This window comes from Octopus bimaculoides, chromosome 12 (assembly GCF_046866305.1).
Source record: "Octopus bimaculoides isolate indiv1 chromosome 12, ASM4686630v1, whole genome shotgun sequence".
Classification (NCBI taxonomy): Eukaryota; Metazoa; Mollusca; class Cephalopoda; order Octopoda; family Octopodidae; genus Octopus; species Octopus bimaculoides.
The window spans coordinates 66,570,810-66,578,886 of record NC_142939.1 but is presented as its reverse complement, the minus strand read 5'-3'; the positions used below and the strand labels follow the sequence as shown (position 1 = coordinate 66,578,886).

General features: G+C 34.2%; 1 long non-coding RNA gene across 1 annotated transcript in view; it reads right to left on the bottom strand.

The window, feature by feature from the left end:
- Positions 1 to 5,534: 5,534 nt before the first annotated feature.
- The window catches only part of LOC149133132 (uncharacterized), an 8,315-nt gene continuing 5,772 nt past the window's right edge, over positions 5,535 to 8,077 (bottom strand). The window contains exon 2 of the long non-coding RNA XR_016243891.1: positions 5,535 to 5,771. This is a non-coding gene — a long non-coding RNA (uncharacterized LOC149133132). The remainder of the gene's footprint in view (positions 5,772 to 8,077) is intronic.

Below are 8,077 nucleotides of genomic sequence, written 5' to 3'. Positions count from 1 at the left end.
GATTGAAAAAGAGAGCTGGAGAGGACGAGAGAGAGATGAAATCTGTGTGTGAGAGAGAGAAGAAAAGAGTAAGAGAATGATGAAAAGCGTGAGAGATGAAAAGAATAAGAGAGAGAAACTGAGTGTAAAAAAGATAGATAGATAGAGAGGGAAAGTGAGGGAGAGAGAGAGAGAGAACAGAGCGGGAAAATATGATAAAAGAGACAATGAAATATATATATAGGCGTATATAAACATAAATAATGGTTGTAAAAAGAGGAGGAGGAGGAGAGGAATCAGTATGTAAGAGAGTTGAGAGTAAACGGAGAGAGTAAGAGAGAGAGAGAGAGAAAGAGAGAGAGAGAGAGAGAGAGAGAGAGAGAGAGAGAGAGAGAGAGAGAGAGAAAGAGGTGTGATGCTAGGGTAAACATGGGTGAATATCGGAATGATTTTTAGAGTCAGCAGTGATCCAGTTCACTGGGGCGTGGACGTGGAGGCATAAGTACGTGTGTGTATGTGTGTGTGTGTGTGTGTGTGTGTGTGTTTATAGACAACAGAGTGTATGTATATACAAGTGTACATCTTTAAATTTATATGTACACAAATTGTTTTATGCATAAAACGCATCAATTGTTCGGCTTAATGATGAGTAAAAGCGTGTGTACATGCATACGAAACCACATACAAAAACATATATATATATATACATACACACACACATATATACATGTATGCATACATACATACATACAGGCATACATACATACATTCATACATACATACATACATATATGTATATGGATATATACATATATTTATATATTATTTTATATGATCGAACGCCACGCATCCCTTTCCAAGTATGTATATGTATATATATATATATATATATATATATATATATATATATATATATATATATATATGTATGTATGTATGTATGTATGTATGTATGTATGTATGTATATGTAAAAATATATATGTGTGTGTAGCATATATATTCTCTATATATATTTACAAATGCATTTGCTTATATGAATATACATCATACTTATACTCATATATTTAAACACACCTATTTATATATATATATATATGTATCTCTCTCTCTCTCTCTCTCTCTCTCTCTATATATATATATATATATATATATATATATATATATATATATATATATAAATAAATAAATCTATGTATACATATAAATACATATACATATATATGTATATAAATATATGCACACACACACACACACACACACACACACACACACACACACACACACACACACACACACACACACACACACACACACACACATATATATATATATATATATATATATATATATATATATATATATATATATATATATATATATATATATATATAAAGATATATACAGATGTATAACTTTTTATGAATATAAATACTTCTACGTGCACAGGCATATATATACTTTATCTAAGTCTAGGTGTTTGTGTATATATTTATAGTGATCTGTATTTCTGAGAGCACTAACAAACGAGTGTAATGGTACGTGAAATGAAACAATAAAAAAATACACTTTTATAACAGCAATATGATGTAAAGTGTGGAGGTATATTGTCTAAATTCATTCACGGAAACGGACTTTTTATTTCTTATAAAACTATCCAAAATGGCCGGCAGCGCTATCTCACTTCTCACATATCTTTAGATATTCATTTCTGAAATATACGCTGCCATTCACCGCCGTTGTGGGTGTCTATATTCAAGCTAGAGAAGTTCGATTCTCTGGTAGAAGATAACTTCCTCATTATAGGAAAATTGAAATACTTAGCAAAACACAGTTCAACAAGCAGACTACTTACACACATACATACAAACATACCGACATATATACATACATACAAACACACACATATATAAAAACATACAAAGATACAAAGATACATACATACATACATACGAACATAAATACATACACACATACATACTTACGAACATACATACATACAAACATACATACATACATACATACATACATACGTACATACATACATACATACATACATACTTACTAACATACATACATAGAAACATACATATATAAATGCATACATACCTCCAGATTCTATATCTTGATTGCAAATTTACATTTATATCAATAATAATTGGTGATCTTGGTTTTCTAAGTAAATGCCTAAGTAACAATCCGGAAAAAATAGGGGCTTCAGAAAATGGAATCAACCAATATTACACATATAGTCTGCAGGAAACAGAATTGTAGAATCATTGGCGCATCGGCAGGAGCGCTTTAGTGAATATTTTTCCGCTCTTTGCATTGTGATTTCAAATCCGACCTGCTTGGAGAAAGCCACGGGAAAATCACTCCAGTAATCACCGCAAGTCTAGTCATGGTAGCTGAAGTTCCAGCAATCTTCTCAACAGCGGCAGGAGAAGATATGGTCGTGTAGAGAATGCTGAGGAAGGTCCATTCGCACAGGACCTCACCAAGGGTAGAAACCTCTAGACCAAACAGTCACTTAAAAGAGATAACGGTGAGGAAGCCAAAACCTCGAGGTTCCCGTCACACTTTTGCTTGCACACACACACACACACACACACACACACACGTGGGTATCTTTGTGTTTCTATACAAGATAGTCTGTATACAAATGCATAAATAGGTGTGAATGCGTAACGACATAAGCGCATAGGAGAGATGACTCAAATGATTCACGTATAAACTTGCATTTTGGTGAAGATGAGAAGGGAGGGAAAGAATGCACAGCATCCACGCATCCCCATTTGTAGAATGATATTTGCACTTGATGACAATGTTCGCAGAAAGTCGTTCTTTCGAAGACAACAAGGTATAATGGGCCTTGTTATGTTGTGTATAGTGTGTGTAGTGTGTTGCGAGTAGGACAAGCGTATATCGAAAAGCACCGTTGCGTTTTAGGCTGTCAGTCACAATACAGACTTATACATATATATATGCATACACACACACACACACACACATATACGTCTATCTCAATATACATCAATATGTATATATCTCTATCTATCTATCTATCTATCTATCCATCTATCTATCTATCTATCTATCTATCTATATATATATATATATATATATATATATATATATATATATATACGTTTATCTGAATATATATCAATATGTATGTATGTATGTATCCATTCATATATATATATATATATATATATATATATATATATATATATCAGTATGCTGATTGCTGATTGGTTGAGAATTATCTCAATTAATGCAACTTTCCAGTATATGTGTGTGCGCATGTTTGGAACATTGGCACGACACGATATCTAGTTCTTTCTTTTCAGGACAGATTCTGCAAAAAACCTAATAGGACAGCCGTCTTATATAATTAGTTTTGTGCCAAATGAAAACATATTTCTATTGACGTATTGAGAAGTAACAAGATCGAACAGCGTGCGAGTGTGTGTGTGTGTGTGTGTGTGCGTGCGAACGCGTGTGTGTGTGTGAATGTATGGCGAGATATGATCGATTATGTTGACGTTAATATTTAATTTGACTCTTATATATATCGACAATTGAAGGCTAAAAGTCGAAGTCGATATCGGCGGATTTGAACTCGGCACTTTAAGTGAGGTATTTAAATGAAGAGATTAGCTATCGAGTTGGAGATAATGGGCCGCGAGTTCGAAATCTGCTTCAAGCAAATCGTTATGTTTCTGTATAAAACAGAATAAATTTTATAAAAGGGAAAGAAGAGAGTGCGAATGGTCACGCTGAAGAAGTAAATAAATCCAGTGAATTTAAAAGCTGAATGAGTTCATCTGTCAAACTGCAATATACGATTACTTCAATGGAATATCCAGCGCAGGAGGGATGAGTTTGTATAGGATGAAACAAAAACTTCTGAATTTAGCGGTCAATCATTTTCTCTCCGCTGAAAGCTTCTTTCTCTATAACAAGCAGGGTATCGAAAAATACCCAAGTTTGCAAAATACATATTTTTATATGGGAATGTATAATAATTTTTTTAAAATGTTTCTCCTTTGTTCACGTCTTCTTTTCTTCTATTTTACTACCATAATTGTGTGTGTGTGTGTGTGTGTGTTTGTGTGCATTTGTGTGTGTGTGTATACGTTGAAGTTTGTATTTCCTTGCATTATCCCATTCCTCTGCCTTCGTAAGTGAATATACAATTTAAGAATCATTGAAACTTTAGCGAACTCACAATTATCTCTTCCTTCTTCTTTGTTTTGCAGTTTTAGTAATTAAAATTCAAGCAAAGAATCATTTTTAATCGGTTTGTAATTTACGTTTTTGTGTTAAATAAATATCGTAAAATTCAAACCACAAATACGTATATATTGAGTAAAGTGTATCATGTTGAATTTATGGCAATGGAATGGAAGATGGATATTTTGAAATGAGAGTCTGTAAGATGAATTAATAAAGGAATGAATTAATGAGTTGAGGAATGATTGAATGAGTTGAAGTAGCAGATTTTTCTTGGAAAATATTGAAAGGAAACAAAAGACACCATCCATGTATGTATGTATGTATGCATGTATCTATCTATCTATCTGTCTGTCTGTCTGTCTGTCTGTCTGTCTGTCTGTCTGTCTATCCTTCAGTGTCTCTCTGCCTATCTATCCTTCATCTACATATGTATGGATGTATGTGTGTATGTATGTGTGTAAGCATGTATGTGTGTAAGTATGTATGTGTAGCTATGTATTTATGTGTGTGTGTGTCTGTCTGTCTGTATGTATGTATGTCTATCTATCAATCAATATATCTGTCAATCTTTCTTTCTTTCTCTCTTTCTTTCTTTCTTTCTTTCTTTCTTTCGATATTCTATGGTTTTCGTTTGTTAAAAATATTTCTAAACGTTATTTAGGCCTAAATAAAGGCTCTGAAGAAGTTATAAGAAGACGTACAGATAGTCAGCTCTGAATGCATTGCTTCCTATAACAGAAACAGCTCTAAGCTAATTATGTTCATTACTTAATTGCTGGATGTATGTGTGTCTGTTAGCGCGCCAGTGCCACTAAATATATATGAGGTCTTTTATGGAGATGGTGCCAAAGCATGTCATCTTTCACATCTCATATTACTTTTTGTCAATTGCAATCAATCAAACCCGTGAACCAAAGAAGACTATGATTTTCAGATTCAGGTAATTTGTTTTTATGGCATCATAACCGTTTAGTATAACTGATCCAATCATAAACCATTCTCATAATGAAAGGAACAGTCTTTGAATAACTTTTTTTTTTTTTTTTTTTTTTTTGCTACCTCTAACGAATTTGGAATCCTCTCACTACAAATGCCATCTTCCAAGCAAGAAATAATATCAGATTTTAATTATAATCGAGAGACGGGTAAACACGGAACCAGGAGGAAATGCAGTTTCCTATACTCGAAGCTCTACCGAATCGGACATCAGTCATCGTCCTCTTAAGAACGAGGATGACAACATCAGAACCAATACCAACTCCACCACCACCACCACCACCACCACCACCGCCACAAACAACAACATCAACAACGATTGTGTTCACAATATCGATAAAATTTCTTTATTTTGCAATAAGTTTACAAGAATATGAATACAGTAATAAAACATTAATGATTTCTTAACGCCAATAGGATTGAACAAAAGTCAAATAAACCGCTGCCAGCGCTTGATTATCTGTTCTTTTATGACTTGGGGAAAATTGTTCTCAAGGTCACCATCCGCCTGAAGAACATGTTATTAAGTGCAGACCGACATATTCAATGCAGTGTGCTAAAATGGAAGACAAATAATAACCAATTAGAATTTTAACGAAAGAAAATATCATTGTTTATGATGATCCATGTCAACGTGATGGGAGACAACATCAACATTTAAATTGATTAAAAATGAAATGATCGAATGCAGGAGAAAGTTAATTCGATCTTTGAAGGACAAGTGACTAACATGGACGTGTTGCTTACCACTTAGCTTCTCTGAGAATCAGAGTTAATGCTCGACGTATATATGTATGTGTATATATATATATATATATATATATATATATATATATATATATATTTCTTTATGAAAATCCTTCTTTCGAACCAAATTTAAACGAACCAAAGAACCCAAGTTCTTAAAAATATTTTTATAAACATTCAAGCAGTGATAAAATTTTTTTGATGTTGTCCAATATATAATGGTTAATAAATGCAACTATTGTCATCTCTGGAAAGGTTTTACTGAAGATGGCACGGAATGTAGAAACAGCTGTCTCCAAATAGAAAAATACAAAATATTGAATTTGAAATTAAATTCAATGCTGAAAATAGTGACACAAAAATTTTGTAATAACGTTATTTCTAATCATTTTATTAAAACAGAGAGGGATAATCATTCCTACGAGCTTTTCTCCATCCGTAAAACAGAAGACCAGCAAATACACAAGAAATTAATATTGGGATGAAGATTCCTGGCAAAGAAACACCGAGATTTTTCGGAAATTAGATAGCGAGTAGAGTCTTTGAAAATGAGATTCACAAGAATTGGAAACAAAAGGACCCGTGTGTGAGTCGGCGCCATTATTGTCACAGAATAATGGCAGAAATGGAAATTAGTTCCTGTTATTCCTGTTCCATCTGCCTTATATATATGTATATACATATATATATATATATATATATATATATATATATATATATATATATATATATATACACACACACACACACACACACACACACATATATATATATATACATATATATATATATATATATATATATATATATATACATATGTATAGATATCTAAACGTACATATACATGTGTGTGTGTATACACACACTGATATAATCGGCCCCCACCTTACTCCCTTGTGTGCGCATGTTTCACTTTGTTTCCAATATACATACACACACACAGATTCATATATCACTGCGTTATATACTCCATAATGCAGCATATAATACGAAATATATACACTAGTAAACAAAAAAAAGACGCACATTTATATGAGATATACACACGTGTATGCATATAGGAAACCTACATGTTGTCACCAGACTTGCTAGATATAGCAGCCAAATCGCTTTACTTCACATCACATCGTAAACAATTGTCACAGATAGGAATGTAATATTTTGGATCATAGATATGATGGGCCACATCAGGACTGGACTAGGGCTAAACAGCAACAACAGTAAATAATCTCAAATTGATTCACGCACACACACATACTCTCTGTATGTCTCACTGACTGTCTGCCTGTCTCTTTCTCTCTCTCACACACACATACACACACATATATATACTCAAATCCAAACGCGCTCACGCAGATGTGCACACATACACACATACATTTTCAACGCCCACGCACACACACATAGAAGCATGCAAATTTCGCCATGCATTTACAACAGTGTGCATATGCACACACATATATACGCACATGCGTTTTGCTAGACCCAGGCTTGAAAATAATAGCCGTGCATCTGTATTGCATGAAATAACGAACACAATCACACACATAGAAACAACTTACATAGAATGGAATACCCACGCCCCCACCATATATATATATATATATATATATCGTGGTACTCCGTCGTTTGCGACGACAAGCGTTCCAGTTGATCCGATCAATAGAACAGCCTGCTTGCGAAATTAGCGTGCAAGTGGCTGAGCACTTCACAGACACGTGTACCTTAACGTAGTTCTAGGGGGAGATACTCAGCGTGACACAGAGTGTGACAAGGCTGACCCCTTTGAATTACAGGCACAACAGAAACAGGAAGAAAGAGTAAGAGAAAGTTGTGGTGAAAGAGTACAGCAGGGTTCGCCACCATCCCCTGCCGGAGACTCGTGGTGCTTTAGGTGTTTTCGCTCAATAAACACTCACAACGCCCGGTCTTGGAATCGAAACCGCGATCCTACGACCACGAGTCTGCTGCCCTAACCAGCGGGCTATTATATATATATGTGTGTGTGTGTGTGTGTCTGTGTGTTTGCGTGTGTGTCTATTTATCTATCTGTCTTCCTCCATCTTTCTATCTATACCTCTGTCCTGGCCTCTACTTCACTGCTATACCCTTCTG